Source organism: Melanotaenia boesemani, chromosome 10 (assembly GCF_017639745.1).
Source record: "Melanotaenia boesemani isolate fMelBoe1 chromosome 10, fMelBoe1.pri, whole genome shotgun sequence".
NCBI classification, from domain to species: Eukaryota; Metazoa; Chordata; class Actinopteri; order Atheriniformes; family Melanotaeniidae; genus Melanotaenia; species Melanotaenia boesemani.
In genome coordinates this window covers 5963227-5986318 of record NC_055691.1, presented here as the reverse complement: position 1 = coordinate 5986318, position 23092 = coordinate 5963227, and the positions used below count along the sequence as shown (strand labels likewise).

At 37.6% G+C, this 23092-nt stretch overlaps 1 protein-coding gene across 9 annotated transcripts in view; it reads left to right on the top strand.

Moving 5' to 3' along the window:
* ppfibp2b (PPFIA binding protein 2b) overlaps positions 1-23092 on the top strand; it is a 124858-nt gene that overhangs the window by 5795 nt on the left and 95971 nt on the right. The window contains exon 1 of one of the 9 annotated variants that reach the window (XM_041996438.1): positions 7842-7860. The exons of the other annotated variants lie outside the window; for them this stretch is intronic. The gene's annotated coding sequence lies outside the window, so the exon portion shown is untranslated. Of the gene's footprint in view, positions 1-7841; positions 7861-23092 lie in introns of those variants that run through there. 9 annotated transcript variants of the gene reach the window in all.

Below are 23092 nucleotides of genomic sequence, written 5' to 3'. Positions count from 1 at the left end.
GCCATAATCAAAATTCAGTATGTAAGCTGATTAGTGATTTAAGGAGGTAATTTTTAAGTAGTAGGGATGTCACAGTCATAGATGTTCTTGGTACGATTATTGTCAATCGCAATTTTATGATTATCATGATTGTTCTGCGTTAATTAATTTCCCATCACTATAAATGTGTAAAACCACATGAACTCTCCTTTATAGGTCTTTAAGTTTTATTTATTTTGATGCCAACCTTACAAAATAATATAGATACAAAGTAAATCTCCTCTACTTTGTAAAAAATAAATAAATTCTACATATTAACTCTGGATTTCTCTCAGCGAAAACAGGTGGAAAAAGCTAACGGAGCTCTAACAGGGCTGGGGAGGCTCCTTTTTGGAAACTAAATTATAAAAAATGTTTTTGAATATTTCTTTTCAACCTGAGTAGAGACTTGAGAAACACAGGAAAAAAATCTAGCTAGCTTTGACTTCTAGGTGTCCTTTAGCAGAATAGCTGCTGTTTGACACATAAATAATACTGGAACAGTGGATATAAAGAAACAAGAACAGATATTTGGAATTAAATACGCTTTCTTCTACAGAACATAGCACACAGATGTCTAAAAAGCATTGACCTCACACTGTGTTGGTTATGTTTAAACAGCCAAACTATCCATCACAAGAGACGTATTTGTAATGTAACGTTAAATAAATGCGCCACGTTACGCTGTAAGACCAACCCGAGTCGTACATGATCACAAAATAGCAAATAACACAAAAACATTTCATTTTAATCTTGCATTAAATAGACATTGTCACCATTTAACCAAACTACTGAACATTTACCTTCAGCATAAAAAACTGCAGGTTATCTTACAGGTGGTGAAACGTATTTGATGTATTTCCTCATTTCTCTGCAACTTTTTATGTCCTGCTTTGCAGGCTGGTGAGCCGTCCTCCACCATCACTAGAAATGGGCGACTCGATACACTGAAGTCGATACTTCAATATCAGCCTGTTCAGATACTTTTTGAGTATCGAGATACCACTCTGCTGATACAAAACATGCCATTTGTTTTCCCTTCTGAGAGTTTTAGGCAATAAAATTGCATGTGAAGCCCAACCACGGCGTTTTCCTTCCGTGTCACATGATCATGGCAGCCTATCAGGTGTCTTAATGATGCTGCTGCGCTTGGTCATGATGAGGTTTTCTTTTTATATTTTCCAGGTTTAATGCAATTGTTGCACATTATGTTTTATTATATTTATCATATTACTATTACATATATATTTTTTATTTTCCATTTAATAAATGTGAATAGTCCTATATTTCTGTAGTTTAATTATTTTATCATTTTAAAAATATAAATTTTATCTTATTTTTGTTTAATTTACTCAACAGAATAATTTATTATTGTTTTAAAAACATTTCTTTTAAGTTTTGATATTCTTGAGTTTATTGAGTTATTTATATTTCATACTGCCTTTGCAATAAAGATATGAATGCACACCGTGCACTTGTGATTTTCCTATCTTATTGGTATTGATGAAAAAGTACCATAAACTTTCTATAAATTCTATACCAAAAAAAAAAAAAAAAAAAGTCAGACAAGGATGACTGAATTTGTTTCCTCTGTCGCAGTTTCCCACGCTATCACGCCTTTTCTGTAGCTCACACAGAACCAAAACAAAGCAACACAAGCAGCAACACAAGCAGCAACACAAGCAGCAACACAAGCGGCAACACGCGGATGTGATTGTTTTTGTTCCGTTGCGCTTATTTGCTGTTATGGTTTACACATGTTCGTTTATAGAAAGTGACGATATTGAGGGATCTTTAAGACTAATTAATCGTAACGTTTAATACTGCAGTTAATTGTAGAATTAAGTAATCATGATATCCCCTGTCAGTAGGCTCTGCTGAGGATTCTCACACATAAAACATGGATTAAAGTGACCAAACAACACATTAAATTCTGCTCTGAAAACAGGGTGTGTGAGCAACGCTGTAGATAAATCTAACTGTCTTAAATGTCAGAAGCAATATCAAACCAACCAGCTGAAGAGCAGAGGAGGGAGAGAAGGTGAGGACGGAAAGAAGTATGAGGATGATTAAAAGGAATGAGCGTAGCATGAACTCAGAAGAGTGGAAAACAGGGATGAACAGTTTGGGAAATGAGGGGGAGACGTCAGCGCTGGATTAGTAGTGACAGGTATGAGGTGGGAGGACAGTTTGATAGCAGGAGTTACGTATTCAAATATTTGTTGACTGAAAAATCTACACCCAAAAACAACAAGCTAGGATTGTACAAGAATATAGAATGTGAAAACATAAATTAGAGCAGCACTAAGGTTTTCATCATCCATCATTTCTGCCTGCCTTCATCCTCTTTGACACAGTGCTGCTGAAGTGGGTGCAACGTGTTGCTATAAGTAAACTCAGAATGTGTCGTGTAAACTTACCGCTGCATCTTCAGAAAACTCTACACCAGGAAGAAAAGTGTTACTTTGGGGTTGAGAATTAGGACTGTAGCTTAAGTTAGCTGTACAGCTTTAGCTAAAGTTAGTTGTCAATTTAATAATTTGTCCACTAACTGCAAAGTAGTAAAAGTCAAACAATCTCTTCCATCAAAGTCAGGAAATCGTCTTTATGTTCAGACAAAGCAGTTGCACCCTGGATCATGCATACTCAATCTTCTTGCACATACATTGCTTGCTTCATTTAGTTTGATGTCTTGCCATGTTGAATTCACAAAGTGCTGGGCGGTATACTAGTTTATACCAAAAGAACGTTTTGTTTTGTTCTGCTTTCTGCAAACAGCAGTTTAAATAGCTTAGCTAATGTTCAGAATGTGGTGCACTGAGAAACTGACGGGAAGCTGCATGCTGCACAACACCTGTGTTATTGGAGATGTTGAGCAGTAAAAATAGACAAAGAAAGTACAGAAAATGCTGCTGCAGCAGACGCTGAAGTTGAACATGACAGAAAAAATTAGCTGCATCTGTTGTTTGGAGATACTTTGGTTTTAAAGCCCCACTTCTGAACTTTGACTGCTCCCGCTAACAACAGCTAATTCTGCATCTGCCTTGGATCCTGTCTCCCCTCTGAGCCCTCTCCAGCCAGTAAAAGCCAGTCAGATGTTGAGTCTTGTCTTATCTCTTGCTCTGTCACATCCACTCATTCTTTTCCTCACTTCCTCCAAAAATGTTCTCTCGCGTTTCCTTCGATGAGACAGTTGTGGTGCATGCTGGAGGTGGGCAGTGTGTTGATATCTAGTTGCTGGTTTGTGATGTGGTCGATGCAACACAGCTGTCATGTGATGCTCCATGATGGAGGAAAGACAAAAAGTTATAAACTTTTCTCGTCTTTAGAGTGCTGCTGGGCAGTGATTTCATGATTGTGCATAACTGATATTAGTGTGCCATCAAAATGAGTCGGAAACACAGTTATAACGTCAGAAACTTATGGGGTGTTACTTTAAAAAGTTGGGTGTGGATCAAACAACTATGAACTCCAAATGCTGCCGGGCTAAAGTTGTCACTGGAGCAAGCCTGCATTAGATCAAGATTACCAGCACCACAATGCATACGACCAAAGCCACTCATGTTTTCACTCATGTCTGCGTGTTCTGCAGAGAAAAGGTGCAAATGCAAATGTCATCAGCTTTGGACTTCTTACAGAAATTCTCCATGCAACCCCTTCATGAAAGCTCTGTACTTGCTAACAAGTGTTACTGTATGTTGCTTTCCACACTGCTCTGTTGTGGGTGTGTTCAGATGGTACATGTAGACTTGATATTAACACAGCAAGGAGTTTATCTTGATGTCCTTCACTTTTTTTTATCACTCTTAATGGGTAATTGTGGGACATTTCTACAATATTTTGACTTTTTAGAAATAAAATTATGGCTGAGCCACAGAAGAGAAAATTTAAGGCATATAAAACCACTCAAACCTCAAACATTGTAAAGTAGTTCAAGTGAACTTTTTATATAATAAATTTGACATGGCAGCAGTTTTGTATCTGCTGATTAGCTGTAACTGACAACTCTGCTGGTCTAATCCCAAAAATACCAACTGCAAGGCAGCAAATATGTCCTGGAAAATGTGCTTGAATGTGTAACTTATTAAAATTATTTGCAAAATGAATACCTAGCAGCATCCCAACAAGTCTGACACAACACCAGTTAGCCTCCAAAAATATGGCTTGTTTGTATCTCTGCTTCTGTGCTGTGAGGATATAATCCTCATCTCTGTACCATGAAACGTGGCCAAAGACAATATTAGAGCTGTTTTTTATTTCAGTGTATTCTTTAATCAACTCTACTTTCTTTTGCAAGAATTTTAGCATGCAAACCGCTGGGGGTAACCTTTGTGCTCGAATGTAAGATAAGCTGTATTGTGTTGCAGGAATTTAACCATCAGCTTTGTTGACGTTCACGTTTGTATTATTTTGCCAATAAAGACATACATGCTCATGTAAAAGGAAGGGAAATTCAAAGAGTTATTTCCTAAGTGATACTGCTCAGTTTTTTTTTAATTAAATGCATTTGTACCTGTACATGTGCCTATTTATCACATTAACCTGACACCATTTAAAAGACAATACACACACACACTAAGTTTCTGTGAGTGTAACATTATCCCGTAATGTGATCTGTCACTGCCTTCGTCCTGATAGCTTGTTAGGAGGTTGTGACTCTGTAACCCAAGTATCCTGTAGTCAAGATGCTGGGCTGTGATGTGGAGCACTGCACTGTTTCATCCAGCTCAACAGGCCTGGCACTTATTGTTATTGTGAGGATAAAAGTTCTTGCCACCCTGCTTGTGTTTTTTTTTTAATGTTTCTCACTCAAAGGAAATTTCTTCTTTTTTATAAAGGTGAATGGGTACGACAGTTGACTGCAGCCAGAAGGCTGGTGGCCAGAATCTCAGGGAGCTCCTGAATCGGCTGCCAGACCTCAGACGTTTCATGGTCTCAGCTGGTTTACTCCGGTGGGACTCCAGCACAAGGTGGCTCAGCCATTTACTGTCATTGTTAATTTTGCATGGAGACTGAACTCTTTCCTTTTTTGACACTTTTAACTGGAAAAAATTATCATGTTTTGAAGAAAGTGAAGCACACGTTTAAAAGGAAGGAAATCCTTACGTCTCATGTGGTGTCCTACAGTCTGAGGACAAGGTTGCGTTGTGTTTTCTGTGGGAAAAAGTAGCTTTGTTAAATCAGAGAAAATAAGCCTGACGTTAAACTTGTGACTGGAGGCTGCAAACTTTATAATCTCCGTTTGTGCATTTGAGGAGATGTGTGTGTTTTAATCTGGGACAGTCAGACAAACTAATAAAGACCTTTATGATGGCATATAGATCAAATGTAGTGTGTTTAGTGTCAGCAGAAAAAAAAGAGCACATGTCTGCTTGTTTTGAAATGTTTTGATATCTTTTTATATTCATTTTACAATATGGTGTGGTAGTTTGAACGGCAGCGCCAGTGAATTAGCCATTTCTTTCATGCAGATAGAAATATCCAAACAAACTGCTAAACAAATGCATCCTTAAGCTATAAACCTGAAACTGATTCTGAGGATCCTCTGACTCCAGCTGTGGCACAAATTCTGCTTTTTCTTAATAGTTATGAGATAATTGACTTTCTTAATGGCCTATTTCAGCCTTTAATTTAATTAGCATCATGGGATTACTTGGCTTTGGTCTTGAGTGAAAAATCCTAACTTTTATTTCAATTGCTGTTAAATTAGCCACAATCTCACTGTTTGGGATCTTGGAATATGTATTTATATTTGTACAAACACCTGAACAACATATTCTAAGCTGTGCTGATCTTTTATATTTTTTAATTTCTTTATTTTAACACTAAATCACTTCTTCTCACAAACTAACACTGATACTAGCAGAGCATGTCTTGAATTTGTAATGTTTTGTGATATAAAATGACAACAGTTTGGATTTATTCAGTTGAGTAAATCCCAGTTTAGCTTTTTAGTTCTTTCTTTTGGTTCTTTGCATGGATTTGATATTCCTTGCTTAAAATGTCTTCTTCAGTTTAAATCATTAGGACTCAGCTTACAGCGTCTCACTCTATTTAATGAACGTCTGTACAGCAGCTCTCTGCCCTAATCCTTAAACAGATGTTTAGTGGCCATCATTACCAGCTAAATGAACTTAAGTAAAAAGTTTAAGTTAGTCATTATACAAAATAGAGCAACTACAGAACTTTTTACAGATTTTCCTAGTGACACGTTCCCAAATGACACAGACAAACGGACACTTTAGTCCGTCCCGTGTCATTTATGCAGGTAATTTGCTCCATTTTCTGGGGCCTTGTGGATCCGTTGCTTGACTGAGCAAATACAGCAGTACCACTGTAAACCGCGGGGTCAGTGTTGAGCAGTACAGCTGACATGCAGCCAGTGAAAAGCACCAACCAGAGAAGAGGAACAGCATTACCGCCACCAACCAATGTCTGAAACTGACGTCAGAACACAGAAGAGAACTTTGAACGCAGCCCTGCCCGCTAGTGGACAAACTCACTTAACAACCATGGCAACATAAAAGACACATGGAAGTATAAGTACGACAATAAGGGGACATAAATGGGCTTTAACTCAGCATCCATCCTTCATCCTACCTGTACTGTGAGCTCTGTCCAGCTAGTAAAAGACAGTTTTATTTTAACTCTTGTCTTATCTGTTGCTCTGTCCCTTTCTCTCCTTCTTTTCTCTTCCTCTGATGATGTCTTGTTGCATTTCTTTGCTGAAACAGCCACTGTGTACTGTCAAAACCAGCGGCATCACATGGCATCATGGAAGCTAAAGTTGTGCAATGTGGTTTCTTAGCCGCAGGACGTTGCTGGGCAACAACGACTCCAGAAATGTGCAAAATAAATGTTGCTGTGCCAGGAACGCAGTTTTAAGATAAAAAATTATGTAGTTGATCTTCAAAGAAACGCTACAGAACTTTGGATTCCCCCTAATGAAGGCTAATTTTGGATCCGTCTTGCATCCGGTCTCTTCTTTAAATGCTCTACAGCCAGTAAAAGTAAGTCTGTCTACTCTTGTCTTATCTCTTGCTCTGTCACTTTGTTTTTCTTTTTCTTTTTTTTCTTCCACTAATGTCCCCTTATGTTTCTTTGCTAAATGAGCAATGGCACACATTCAAAAGGGCCGGTTTGTTGATATCCAGTTGTTGGTGTGTGGGGCATAAAGCCAAACACAGCTGTTTCGTGAGATTCGGGATGCTGCAGGGCAATGACGACTGCAGGAATTTGCATGATGAATATCAGCATGCCATCAAAACGGGTCAGAAGCTTGAAAGGTTAGAAAGGTTGGAAACCTGTGAAGTGTAGCTTTAAGACTTCACTAACATATGAAACCTTCACACTTTCCTAATACGGTGTGTATAAACTGCTGTGTTACTGTTATACTTTCATTTTGCTTTGGAAGACGCCTCTCCTGTGTTTATACCTGCCAGTAAATTACTCTTGAGCCACAGTACTTAACCAAGTCCTTAAGTAGTTAATCAGATAATCACAACTTAATTGTCTTAAGACAAAACAACATACTTTGGTTTGCATCACGCAGGTTCTTCTTTAGATAAATACGGTTTGCTTACAATGATCTCACATTTTACATTTGAGTTCTGGCTTTGCAGTGTGTGCATTCATATGACTGCTTGCACACATGCCTGTCAATATGCTTGAAGGCACATGTGACATGCAGTCCCATCATGCTTTGCTCTTGTCATCTCATCAGCTTCAGCACACAGCAGAGTGAGTCCACCATCTAACTGTGTCCAGTCCATTACTCGGCCTCCCCCATTGCCTTTTGCCAGAGAAGTGCTGATTGGTTCGTTGCAGCTGTCACATGAGGCTGTGAGTGTCTTTAACGTGTATGTATTAAGCTGTGTTGACATGTTGTTTTTACAGTGCCGGCTTGCTGACTCTGGTCTTTGAGGTCTTTGAGCTCTCTGCTGGTTTCTGTCCCCGAGGCCATGTCAGGCCTTCAGAGCAGGCTGGAAGTAAAACATGAGTTTGTTATGGAGAGAGAAAACTCTATACAGCTGTTCTACCAGGTGTTGCTCCAAATGAACCCTTTCTTTTTTTCCTATCTTTGTTTCTTTTTAGTTTTTTTCAGTGAGGCAAAACTGCAGCAGAAACTGAACAGGCCATCATCCTGTGATTACTTGAGTTGTAAGAGAAAAATGCCGAAACAGCAGGCAGTTACAGCCAGTTGAAAAAAGTCTCAAGACAAGAAAACAAATCATAAGTTGCATCCTCTTTTTTTCCTATAGGCATAGATGAGAGGGGAAAGTTTAGTTGTTTTATGTGTCTCATGATCTGCTTAATCACTGCTTGTGTGTTTGCATTTATAAATGTTTTGGAAGCAGTTTCTGAAGCAAGGCTAAACAAATACACCCCATTGTTTGTAGCACTGAAAGGACGTGTTTTTATTGCATTTAGAGCACTGCCAGAAATGGGGTAGCAACTATGCTTGTTTTCCCCTTGAACATGATTCTGAGAATGTTTTCATCATCTTTTCTCCACCATAGTGTCTTGGATGAAGTTGCAGTAGGGTCAGTTTTTAAATTGTAAAGCCGCAGTGCTGTGCATGAACATTTGAACATCACGTAACTATTTTAAAAAATTTATTGGATCCTTTTGCCAACAGTTTTTTTGTGATTTTAGTTTTTTAGAAAAACCTTTAAATAGCTGAAGTTACTGAACTTTATATGGTGTTGCATCACCATGTCGTAACAAACTGTTGATGTTTTTGACATTGTAGATTTAGTCAGAGGTAAATGTATTTATGTGGTTTGCCAGCACAGTTTTTCAGTTTTCTTGTTACTTGAGTCACAGAGTCAACAAACAGGCTCATTAACTAGAAGCACATATCTGGGCATGTGATGCCTTGATCTGTGCACGGAGGGCATCACTGCCATATTCTGATGTCACATATGAAAAAAAACTAAATAAAGATGCCTTTCTTCCTGTAATAAGTACAGTTAAGAGTTATGTAACAGATTAAACATAAGGCAGTAGAAAGAGACGAACTGAAAAAACACAGCAGAAATTACTACTTTCAAAGCTGTGATTTATTCTTAATGTATTCTTAATTCTTAATTCACTAATGTTTTTCAATGTTTTTGCCCATCTTGTGTGTCGGATATATGTGTATATATAATTGTATTGTTATGCGCAAAATGCTCTTTTCCGTTAAAAGAAGGCCTACTACTATGAAGAAACTAGTGTTAAATCAGGAGTCTGCAACCTGCTGCTCTGGAGCTGCAAGTGTCTTGCTGCACATCCACAATGGCTCTTAATACATGGCTAAAAATGCTAAAGAACTAACTAATGTTTTTAAATATAGATATATATATTTTTAGCAGGTTTTTAGCAGTTTTTCAGTTTATTTTGTGGAATATTTGCAATTGCATTGAATTTCCACAATATAATGACATTAAAGTACCAGTAATATTTTCATTAGGTTGAAAAGTTTTTTTAAACATTATTTTCCACAAATATCAACATCCCATAGAATAAAAGTTTGTCTATCCTCCTTTTGCAAAAGTTTTATGTTTTTCTTTATTTTAAAACCTAAAAATAGAAATAAAAATGTGGTTCTTAAAAAATGACAACAAATTTTCTATAGTAGCTTTATAAAATATTATAAGGTCTTTCAGATCTAATCAAGTTTCTTTTAGCTGGCTGATGGAAAAACGGCTCTTTGGATTGGAAAGGCTGGAGACCCCTGCACTAAACACAAACAGATTTAGCAGCAGTTTTCTCTTTAAACAGCAAAAGTTAAATGTTTCTTAATATATGTACATATAAAATCAAATATTTATGACAAAGATGGATGACACTTTCAGGATTTACTAACTAAAAGGTAAAAAGTCAGCAGGATGGATTTAAAGCTGTGAGGCTGCTTCCTTCTAAACACAGAAGGAACAATATGTGATGAATATCAGCATCAGGTGAACAGACAGAAAGCAGGATTAGAATCACACAGCTTCTAGATGGTGAGGAGAGAGAAATATTCACAATATGCACAATAACTTCCATCCATGTACCTTTAGTGTTTCATTATCCAGATTTCTGGCCTATAAATTCTCTAACTTTGCATTCTCAGCTTGACTGTTTAGCTTCACCTCTGCACCTGCACCCTCTGCTACCAGGAGTTAAGGGGTTAACATCTGGTTTTACAGATGTAATGTCAGGTGTGTAAATGCAACTATAAACATGTGTGGTATCAACAGAAAGTCCAGAATCTCAACTAATAGCTCAGTAAAATTATTTCTATGAACACCAAACACCGTTAAGACAGCAAACAAACAAAAGACCAGGTACACAAAGTCAGAAATATATATATATATTGAAATCGGTCAGAGCCCCAAAAAAGCAGATCAGTGTATGTCTACAGTCAAGGGATGCAGAATACCATCTGAATTCACAACATGTGCAATGTTGAACAGAGGACCACACCGAGTGCCTCTCCTGTTAGCTGAGAAAAGGAAAGTGAAGCTACAAGTCACACACTCACCAACGTTAGACAGCAGAGGATTAACACACTGCCTGGTCTGATTAGTCTTGATTTCAGCTGCATTCAGATGGTAGGGTCAGAATTTAGTATAGACAGCATGAAAGCATTGATTCATCCTGCTTCATATCAGCAATCCAGGCTGCTTGTGGTAGTCTAACAGGCTGGGGGATATTTTCATGTCACACTTCATCTTCTGATGCTCCTTCCAGCAGGACAATGCACCATAAAGCTCAAATCATCTCCAACTGCTTTCTTGAACACAACGATGATGCAAAATTTCTGAGGAATATTTCTAACACCTTGTTGAATCTATGAAGAATGAAGGCAGTTCTAAAGACAGTCAGGAGTCCAACCCGTTCATTTAGAGGAACATCTGAGCATTGTTTCAGAATGACACAGTTACAAGAGGAAAATCATTTTATTTCTGTAGAAAAAAAATCACATGCATTTACAACATCTTTACATTCTCACCTTGTCATTTTATGTCTGATAGACTGACGTTGATGTCTGAAAGGTCGTATAGGAACTTGACTGAAATTTATAACTAATCTTCAAAAGAAATGAACCCACATGGGATCTAAATCCTTGAAGAGTTAACTTGAGATTTGAATATAAAATCTGATTAGACTTGATGGCTCATAAATATTGAAAAATGGTAAACTGAATGTACAAGCAGTTATATCTCTTGGGGTGTTGCCAAACTGTCATGAATAATTACTAACGTGAAGTGCGGGTAGTGTCTCCATAACATAGGACACAATTTCAGAAGCTGCTTCAGGCAGTAAAATGAAAAAAGTAGAATTAAATTTAGATGGTAGAAATGAACTTTTCAGTTTTAGGTCTATATTCATCATTGAATAGCTCAATAGACTCCTCTTCTTACAGTAAATCCAGCATATTACCTATTTCCTCCATATTATACAGAAGTATGAATAATTTGTCTGATAATAAGATAAGATAATAATTCCTGCTTTATTTATTTTTGACACTGAGCTGCTGCAGTGTAAATATGAAGCACTGATGGGCTTGAAATACTTCATGCAGACTGGACTTTGGAAAGAATTGAGACTTAAGACATGAAAATAGTTTTGGTTTATTATTTCAGATGCATATTTGTATGATGATGCACCTAATCAAATAGCAGGTAATTTTGAATTATTAGCTCATTCCTATCAGCTGCACCTCCTCCTGGTGATGCTTTTTAAACAAAGCCCAAAGCCAGAAGCAACAAATATGCCTCCATGCTTTGGGGTTATTCTGAGTTCTGTGTTCAAATTGTGGCTTTACTTTAGAAAAGTATATATATATATATATATATATATATATATATATATATATGAAACAAGTGTTCTGCCTGACTTGCTTTCACTGTTGCTGACCCAGTACTCTTCATCTGTGTCTGAATATGTGTGACAAGACCAGACGACATCTCTTGTCAAGCTAATTTTACTCTGGTCATCATGCACATCAAACACACTCACACACAGCATACACCACACGCAGAAACAAACACTATAACACACCGTACACCCATCTAACCAGTGACTATTAGTTGGAGCGCTCAGGTGATGAGACGGATAATCTAAACAGTCCTGGTCAAGTTTGTTTCAGCTGTTCAAATATTATGAATGAAAACATCAGTAGCTGAGCGATGGCTCAGGTCATAACCTAAAGCTGCTTTTTCTGCTTACTGATTCATTTTTTCAACCATATTTCTTTTGTTTGAATTAAGGCTAATTAGAAACAACAACACAGTTATGAGAAATTAATATTTTTGACCAGCTTTTATGATTTTTTTTAAGCTTTTGGTGTCTCCGCCTCCTTTTTGTACCAACTGTGTTTGTAGTTCAGTGAATGGTGAAAGACGGCTCCAGATGTTTGTAATCTGGTTGCTTTCATTGTTGATTTTATTTTTTTCTATATTTAATTTAATGTTTTTATATTTCTGTAACTAAGAGGGACTCCCAAGTGTTGCAAAGAAGCTTTAAAAATATCAGACTTGAATAACGGCTGATACTAGTCATTTACTTTTTTGAGAATGAAACTGCCGAGTCCAGGGACAGAGTTTGGGCTCACTTGACCAACACAGTCATCCATCCATCCATCCATCCATCCATCCATCCATCCGTCCATCCATCCATCCATCCATCCATCCATCCATCCATCCATCCATCCATCCATCCACCTAATGTCAAGTACTAACCTTTAATGTATGTATATGCTACTGGATGCTTGAATTTCCCTCGGGATCAATAAAGTATCTATCTATCTATCCATCTATCCATCTATCCATCTATCCATCCATCCATCCATCCATCCATCCATCCATCCATCCATCCATATATATTCCTATATTCCTATAATCCTACCTCATATATATTAATTCCCACTAAAAGACAGAATAAACATGGCTTTGAACAGTGATTCCTTGTGGCAAATGAACACACTGACTGGCTGCAAAACTCAAGTGATTGAAGTAGAAAAACATTGATCATTTTGTCACTGCGGTACCTGTTTTGTGCGAGGCTCTTGAAGATAATAACAATTTAACTTTATTAATCTCGATCGGGAAATTAGGCTCTGCATTTCACCCATCTCTACATTTAATGTGCCATGTTTCGACACCCAGGGAGCAGTTGGAGGTTCAGGGTCTTGCTCATGTGTCACCTCTGTAACCGATAGGCTATGACTCCCTTCAAGAAGGTGAAGATGATGTGTTGGTAGCTTAAAAAAAAAAAAAAAAAAAAAAGAAGTTTAAGGATCTAAGGAACTTTGATAATGATTGCATTATGATAGCTAGACTACATGATCAAAGCATTTTAGAACAATCATTCAAAGGATAACCACTTTTGCTGAAGAAGATATTTTATGAAGAGTCTGAAAGACATGACAGAGTCGAAGGTGTTTTACTCCATCTTTCTTAGTTTTCAGGGAGTCCATGACAGTGATATTTTACCTTCATGAGGCCGACTTTTGCTTGACAGGTTCAGTGGTGAGGCTAATCTGTTTATTTTACTATTAATACTTGCATCAAGTGCAGTGGAAGCAAAGGAAAAGGGGTGGGAAATGTTAAAATACAACATTTAAAGCAGGACAGAGAGAGGATGAAGGAGGGGGTAGATTTTCAGGCTGAACTAAAGGACAGAACAGGGAGCATCCTCTTCTTAAATGTCAGTGGTCCTGTCGCATTGATGTTAATTGCTGAAGAATCTGATGTTTCTTGTTGGCTCTGCTCGACACACATACACACACACACACACACACACACACAGTTGTATTTACCCTGTGTGACAGCAGGCCCTGGGGGGCTTAGGTCTGGCCTCTAACTGGTGACACTAATCCAAACAGGCTAAGCCAAATGAGGGGAAACGGTAAACTTGCGCACACACACCCTTCTTTCTCTTTTGCTGTGTGTTAGTGTGTGTCTTATTCTCTTTTGTCTGCCTCTATGTTAATGTGTAACCGCTCATGTCAACAGTACAGGTTCACAAGCACTCTGGCATTTCCTGTTCTCACTGGCTCATCCCAGTAGCTGGGCTCTGTGATGGCTTTAGTGATGTGGAATTTCTCATTCCAAGGCTCAGGATTTCCCACTTTTCCAAACACGCCCGGCTTTCTTTAAATATTTGACAGGTAGTCTAACTTAATATTTAACCTGTTGACTCTGCTGTTGTGTGTCACTGGTTAGTTGTGACAAAATGTTTGTGTCTTGACCTTTTAATCTGTATGTAAAAGGGTAGTTTTGTTCAGGTAGTGTCCTGCTATAAGCCTGATACTCTTGCATAACTAAGCACTTAAAAAATAAAAACATAAAAAACTCACCATTTGCATATGTTATGTATGCACACCCAAATGTCCAGTCTGCACATATGCAAACACCCTGGAATAAATGTTCCCAAGCTTCTGTTCTCATTAGGCAAATTAGAGAACAAACTGAAGACTTAATATTTTTTAGTCTGATTATAATACAAAGTTTCCCTTTGTGTTGTCATTATAGTGAACTATCAATCCAAATTTTATTTGCATAACTGTCTTACATACAGTCAGTAGCAGGTAGAAGAATAAGTAGAGTATTTATGTTTATTGATGGATGATGAATGAATCTGTGGTTATTTGTGTGTTGTTTTTTAGATAAATGAATAAACGCTAAAGAGAATTTGGCTGAAAATTCTCCAGATTAAAGCCCGACCGATATGGATTTTTAATTGCCGTTGCCAATACCGATATTTGGCAGAAAAAAATTCTGATAACCGATTTTTAAGCTGATTAATTTAAAAAAATACATGTAAATGAAATAACTTTTATTTCATTCATTTAATTTTAAATTTGCACTGTGAATTTTTCTTTTTATGGAGCATGCACAGTAGTTGCTGACACAGCCTGAGTCACCACATAGTTGTTTTTTAACAAAGTAAAACTAAAAGTGACAGGACATCATGTCAGTTGCTGAAGACAGACAGTAATATTCATCAGTGTAACTGTTTCCTCTCGTCATGCTCTTTCATGTGATGACAACCCAAATGCTTTATAAAGTTGTTGGCATTAAGTTTGGCAACATTTGTGCCGCCTCTGGAAACTTTAGTCCTGCATATTAGGCATGTCGTTGTTTCGCTAGAGGGATTTTCTAATGATTAATAGTATCAGATTGCTAACATAACACTAATGCTAAGTGTTAGCGCACAACAGTAATGCACGTGCAGCTGCTTCTCCGCCTACCATCTCAGAACAGTCGTTGCGCAAGATTGTGTAACTTCCTGTGTCTGTGTGTGGTTGGATTGTTTCCATTTCCATGTATCAGATGTTTAGGCAGAAATACTCACCAGTCCCCGTACTTTCGGCTGGATTGGCGAGTATTACCAATGCTATTATCCGTATCGGCCCAACTCTATTTAAAAGTGTCCACATTTGGTGAAAGTTTAATCTCCACTGGCTGTTTGTTCCACTTGTTTGAAGCATAACAGCTAAAAGCTGCTTCTCCATGTTTAGTTGGGACTCTGGTCTGGACTAGCAGACCTGAGTCCTTGGATCTAAGAGCTCTCTGAACATATCACAGATGTTTTCTGGGCCTAAACCGTTCTGGACTTTGTAAACTATCATAAGGGTTTTAAATTTGATTCTGTAAGTAACTGGAAACCAGTGTAAAGATGTTTAAACTGGTGTGATGTTCCTGATGTCTTAGTCTCCGTTAAAACTCTAACAGCAGCATTCTGGATGAGCTGCAGCTGTTTGATGCTCTTTTGTTGGGAAGTCCAGTTAAAAGACCATTACAGTGATGACGTACTGGAGATGAATACGTGGACAAGTTTCTTCTGGTCTTTTTTGGGGAAAAACAAACAAACAAAAAAAGACCCAAACTATTAATTCTGTTGATGTTTTTGAGTTGATAAAAAAAGCTGCCTTGGTGGCAGCTTTCATGTGGTGTTGAAAATCAGATCTGAGTCTTTTAACACACCGAGGTTACCAACTTGATATGTGAGTATGACGCAAGCCCGACGTCAGCTGTCCATCCTCTGTGACTCTTGTATACTGATACGTGTTTTTCACAGAAGTAAATTTGTCTCCAGTTACTCTTAAAATACATATTAAATATTCTCTTAGTCTCTGATAATTTACTAGCAGTTAAATAAATTTATCCAAAAATGATTGCCTATTAATTGATAAAGAAGTGTTAAGTTGCAGCCTTAGTTTAGGATTTTAGGATGATGTGGCACAGTTAAACATGTTAATGTGGCATGAAGCTCCTGTTCTTCATGTCACCACCTCACCTGTAGCATACCTGAACTGACGATCTTACTCCATTTCATAGGTTTTAAACTGAATTGTTTTTTTTGGTGTCTTGATGTGTTTGAACACGTAAAAAAAGGTTGAATTATTATTTTCTATGTTGGATTCAAAAACAGCGATAAAATAGCCAGTTCAGACTTTAATTAGTTCATCTGCCAGTGAAAATAAATCAAGTCTCATGCTGTTTTTGCTTTGATAATTATCCCACACTGTTTTCTTTCCCACACTTTTTCTCTCCAGAGCCACTCTGCCTCGTTGCGGAAGACGAGCTGCAATCTGTGCTGAATAAGTTGTTAAATCAAGAAAGAAAATAAATGTGTGTCAGTGTTTTCCACTGACTTGGGATCCAGTTTTTGTGTCTCCCTCTTTTTGATTACAGTATGTCAGCTTGACATTAGTAATAAAGTGTGCTTATGATAAGCTAAGCGTCATACATCAGCTGGCTCAGTGTCAGCTCGTATCAGCGCTGCTGTTTGCCTTTGTTGGAGGAGCTCTGCCATGTGGGTAAAATCATTCACTGCTGTCTCGTTGTAGTTTATCTTGTCCTCACTTGACTGTAACTTTTCTCCTCTGCATTTTTATATCTGCTTATTAGTTTTTCTCTTATAGTACACTGTGTGGGATAATTGTGGAAAAATGGTGCAAACTTGTTATTGCTTGGTCTGTTTTTAGATTTAGTTACAGTATGTTGAGTAGTCTAAAATCCAACTGGGCTGGGTGTTTTTCCATCCTTTATTTTATATTTCATTATTTTTCTTTAAACATGCACTATATTATTTAACACAGAACAGCATGACTCTCTAATATTGTAAGATTAAACCACCATTTTCCATTTATTTACCTTTTCCAAGTGTGTCTGGGTCTAGATACAGCAGTACTCATTAAATTTAGGTTAGACACGCTTTTTTGTTGGAGTTGTTTTCACACCAAAGCTGCTAAATTATAATAAATGAACTTGTGTAAGGTATAAAATATATGTTCCAAACAAAATCTATATATTTTTCTTTTAGGTACCTAACAGAAAAATATGTATACTAGCAAGAACCAAATATTTGGTTGTATGCTGTAGAAGTGCTTCAACTTTATAATATAGAGTGTTTTTGGCTGCAAAATTCATGAACCTCACTTCCTTACTTTGAACCTTTTAAAATCAATAAAATTGGTATTTTATCATAACTTTGTCAGATCATCAAAGGACACATAAATCTTTTCTAGGGGTAATATACTGATATGTGCTGATGGTCCCCTTGGGCAAGTTGTTACAGTAATGATTAGTGCAGTCAGACAGCTCCGTAACTGGAAGAATGTGTGAATCCTAGATACCTGCCAGGTGTTAAAAAGCTAAAAACTCTCACACTGCTCCTACATGTGAAAATATATATGTTTCATGTGTTAAAATGGCTTGGTACAAAAAAAAAAAAAAATAGACCAATAATTATAAACCTTACAAATTAGATCAAATCAAATTTTATTTATAAAGCGCTTTTAATGCTGAAAATCAACAGAAAGCGCTTTACATAATAAAAACAATTTATGCATAATAAAACAAACCTTTACACAACACGTTATAACAGCCATTTTTAAATATTTTAGTTTCTCTTTCACACAGTTACACACACGCACAGATACACACACAAAAACACACACAAAGACGCACATACACAAATGCAAGTACCCCCCTCATTTCCCCCATTTCTCCCTTTCTCTATATTCAAACAAGAACTGTAACCCCATCTGTCTCTTAATCAAATGTAGGTATAAAAATACTAATAAAAATAAACATCTAGCTTGACGCTGCTGTGAAGAAACAATATTTTGGGTATCCATTCATACCAGAAGCCAGCCCACCGATGACCACCACAGGATCCGCCCCGATCGTGGTAGGCCGGGGTCCCCCATTGGCATAGGGCTGCAGTGCAGGACCCCAGCCATGCAGACAGGGCAAACGCTGCAAAAGCAACCCTGCAGACCGAGCAGGCAGAGCCCCCAGTTTGGTGGGTCCCCATGAAGAAAACACTGGAGTTAGAAATGTTTAAAATTAAAACTATGATCAAATAAACCTAAAAACAATAGATAAAAGCAGAAGTTTGAAAGAAGAAAAAAAAAGTACTAAAACAGAACAAAATAAAAGAGACTAAAACAAAAACAAATTGATAAAATACATCAATGAAAACTTAAAAAAACAAAAACGAAAAAAAGCACAAATAAAAATCTACAATAAAGATTCAGTAAAAATTTAAGCTGAAAAGGTTGGTTGTGAGTAGGGATGGGAATTGATTTTATTGATATCAATGCCTTTATCAATTTTGCCTATCGATCCGGTTCGTTATCAATTTCCCTTATCAATTCCTGGCTGAATTTTCTAAAAGGAAACAAGTATGTACAACATTTACAAGATTTACGGATTATTCAGATCAATAATTTCTTCAAATATGGATGTCAAAACTCCAGGGGAGAATAATGCATCACTTAAAATAAAAATTCTGTAGATGTTTACATGAAGTCAACCAAGAATGCAGTAAAATAAACACTGACCGCTGTATTAATGCAATACCACTTTAACTTTAATCAGAAACAGATTCACCAGGTGACTACAGGAGTGATGCATAATTCCAACATCTGGTTTGCCTACAATTATATCAGGGCAGCGCCCCGCCTGCCTTTAGACCTTTCCTTTAGCACATGTTTATACTTCATCCTTTTATTAAACAACTAAACAGTGTGATGTTAATTGTCTTATTTACACGACTGCACATCATTTCTCCTCTGCTCTGAGTTTGCACATGGCCTGATGCAAACACGGACAGCATGACGCAAAATACGGCCTCCATAACTTATTCAGCACTTCACTCTCAGAATGGATTTTATTAACAATGTGGCTTTAATGTAGCATACCATTCCAGACATGGAAAGATGGATGGATTTATAAAGAAATGCTACCATGCATGTAAGAATATCTAAGATACTTACCAAACCTATGCACATTTACCTGGATGTAAATGTTAGTTATGCCATCCATTTCAGAAAGAGCTTTTTGGTTTTCACAGCTTCTGGCTGATTTATCTGTACACTGCAGAAATTAGGGGAGTAGGCTAATTTAAGTGAAAATAACTGTTTTTTCATTTGACAAAATGATCACTGTGTCCTGACAGAAAATTTGCTAGCTAGTGTACTAGCGTCAGTATTGCTAGGTAAAAGACAATCTTAGCTTACTCTAATAATTCTTTTGTGGCTAATCACTGCCACATCTGCAGTTGCCATGGTTATAAGGCCACAATTGCACAGCAGCAAGAGTGGGCGATTAACCCTGAGCAGGTAATCTGCTAGTAACCAGAAGGAACAGCTTTGAAACAAGAGCTGAAGCATGGCAGAGAGGGAGGAGAATGTCAGCAAGTGGTATTTGTTCAGCTCTTCAACTTAGGTTCACATTCCTGGGTTATCTGCTTTAATGTTTAAAAGTGTAAATATTAAAATAATCTGTTCCTATTTTTCCGTTTCTATTGTCCCTTCCATTTTTTATTTGCAAGTTTTGTTTTGACCTTGCTCAGGGCGATTACCAATATCAACTTTGAAAGACAAATTCATCTTGGGCTCAGGGCACAGCATTCTTCTCTTGGCTGTTTTTATTTACATCACTTTATCCCTTTTTCATATATAAATTTGCTTCATATCATTTCCTGTTGTATTACAGTAATGACAGTGAATAACATGGCTTCTGACATCTAAACCTTTTTTTTCTTTTAAGAAAACAGACTCCAAATAATATTTGGATGTTCACATTGCTGCTTGTTAACATCCTGGTGATCATTGACTGGAAGTCATGTGTTGTTTTGAATGATGGTTCATTACCCTCACTCTGAGGGCAAAGTAGATTATAGCAATGAACACAGAAGTCAACAGGACTGACCAGAGGATAAAACAGAACACAGGCGAAGACATGATATGTGGAGGAAACTAATTTCACTGGGGGTTGAGGAGAGTAGAACGAAGTGGGATCAGATTAGTTTTAATAGGACTAAACAGAACAAAAGAGCAGAGTTTTGCACTGAGGCATGCAATATTAGAAGACACATTAAACTTATATTCTTGTCCCCCTTCCACTAATGCATCAGGCATGGTTCACAAATCTCACACTATCCACAGACATACGTGAGAACAGATCTTCTAACCAGGGTTAAATTCATAGACTTAACTGTGAACTCTTCACTACTTTTTAATGTATCAGTGTGTGAAGTTGGTAGTGAGCATAAGGAGAGAACAGCTTACTTACATAGACATAAGCTTAATAAAAAGGGCTTCTTACTTGCTTGATTAAACAGTTAATGCGCTATATACTCATGCCAGCAAAAACTTTTTTTTGTTTAAGAGCAATATGAAGTAATCTAAGGAGCAACGACAGGTGTAACACAATTTCTGATTATTTTTTATTTAGTTCTACATGATTGACCCCAGTTGAAATAAAAAGATTAACTTACTTTAAAGTCTCCTGGTAACCCACCAATTGGTATTCAGTGTTTTCTTTTTAATAGACCAAAATCAGGCTTTTGCTCTGTGTGGTTCTGGAACATTTCTCAGTTTAATTTGGTTATGCCATGGCTAGGCATTTAGGGAACACCTTTTTTTTTTACCAGAATTGGAAAGAATTAACCATCCTGATTTTCCAGAAGAATGTAAACTAAGCACCACTTGTTTCATTACACATAATGTGTTAAAATGGCATGCGGTGTTTGGGTCACCATGTATGCACAGGTTTCCTCTTCAACTGAGAAGCGGTGGGGCTGTATTCAAGACAGCTCGTGAAACAAAAACACATCAAGAAAGCATTTCAAACCTGTAGATATTCCGAATGTGCTTTCATCAAATCATCTAAAACACCTTGCGAACACAACAAGAACACAGGAGACAGAACAGGCACAATAATATTATTGTTTCATACACATGTCAGGAGCGCCTGGGAAAAGGATCTTCTCCAAACATGACATCCTGGTACATTTCAAATCAAACAACACCCTTAGACAGAAGCTGGTTCACCCAGAGGACAAAACACACACAACAAGCTGAGTGGCCTCATGAATGTAGTGCAGTGCCGTGAGGAGTGTTCAGATATTGATATTGGAGAGACCAAACAGCCACTTCATAAATGCATGGCACAACAAAGAAGAGCCAGCTCTACAGGTCGAGATTAGGCAGTCCATCATCTGCATCTCAAGGATAAAGGCAATTTTTTGAGGACATATTCTGGACACAGATAACAGATGTTTTGAGAGCAGTGTCAAGGAAGTCATCCACAGTACATTAAAATTTGAAAAACCATCTCTAAAAAGAAGAGCTGGCCTCAGGTATTACCTTCCAAGCATCCATAATAGAGCTTTGACTCTCCTCTCCAGAAGGTTTTGGTCACGTAGGTAAAAAATTCACAGATGACAATGACTCGAATAACCAACAGATTAGTCAAGTAAGTGACCTTAGTGACTCTGGATGTTCCTTTAATGGCTTAAAAGCGGAAATTCCCCACCAACCGGTTAGAACTGAAGATTTGAATGAGAGGTGCAACCAGTGTCAGAAATTAACTTTTTGACTCACCGGCCAAGTTGGTCGGTAGATGAAAAAATCTACTGGCCAAACATAGTTTTTACTGGCCAAATTATTAAATTATTTTACACACACATACCTCTACTCACATGTTATTTTCTATAATACTATGTTGTGTTGTATCCAGACTAAAAGTGGAAGTCACAGCAACATTAAACAAAGGCAAAAAGAAAAATGTTTTTTTTTTGGATAAATTGTAATGTCTGGAGGAAGGCTTGGGCAGACCAGGTGAGGGCGAGACAATAACTGATCAATATAATAATAATAAGTATCATTATTATTATATTGATAAGTTAATGGGTTGACAGCTGTTCGTAGTCTCACGGAGTCACGTCCCGCCCATTATGCAGCGGTTGTCATCCTTCAGGTTGAAAACAGCTAAGCTAACAGGCTAACATCACCTCCATCAGAGTGCTGCTGTGCTGACAGCGCGACACGTGCAGGTGTGTTACCGCCTACAGTCGGCGCATGAGAAGCAAGCGGAACCGGGCCGTGAAGCAGACAGAAGGCGCTGCTATATCCAAACCATCACTTTTCACTGAACTTTCTGGTTGTGGCTGTAAGCTCTGCTGATTTATCCTCCAGTTCACCGTGCTTTCTTTTGGAAAGCTGGCCGGCTCCTTCTTAAAATCTCCACATGTTTACCTGCTTAATTAGCCTGAGCTAAACGGTAAACAGAATTGAAACAGTGCAACACATTCTCGTGTCACGTGCGAGTTTTTGCGACAGTGCATGTTTGTGTACATGCGCGTCGTTCATACATGCAGACAGCAGAGGAACATAAAGAAGAAATCCACCAAAAGGCAGACTGAAAAACATGACTAATTTGGTACAAACATTTACTCGCCATTTGGCGGATAGCCCTCTGAGATTTACTCGCCAAACAAAACATTTACTCGCATTTGGCGCCTGGCGAGTGTTAAGTTCGGACCCTGGGTGCAACATCTTCAAATATCTGCATGCTCCTATGATTTAAACCTCAAAAACACACATCTAGCCTTACCTATGTCTTCCTAATGGAATTTTAGTTTGGTTAAAAGATATTAAAGCAGCACTATGTAACTTTCTGACCTTAAAAATATGCATTTCTATCTCGATTTGATGGCACAGTGACTTTTATTATGTACATTCCTGAAGCCGCTGGTAAACTCACCAGGTCTGAGTTCTTTTGATGGTTCACTAAAATTC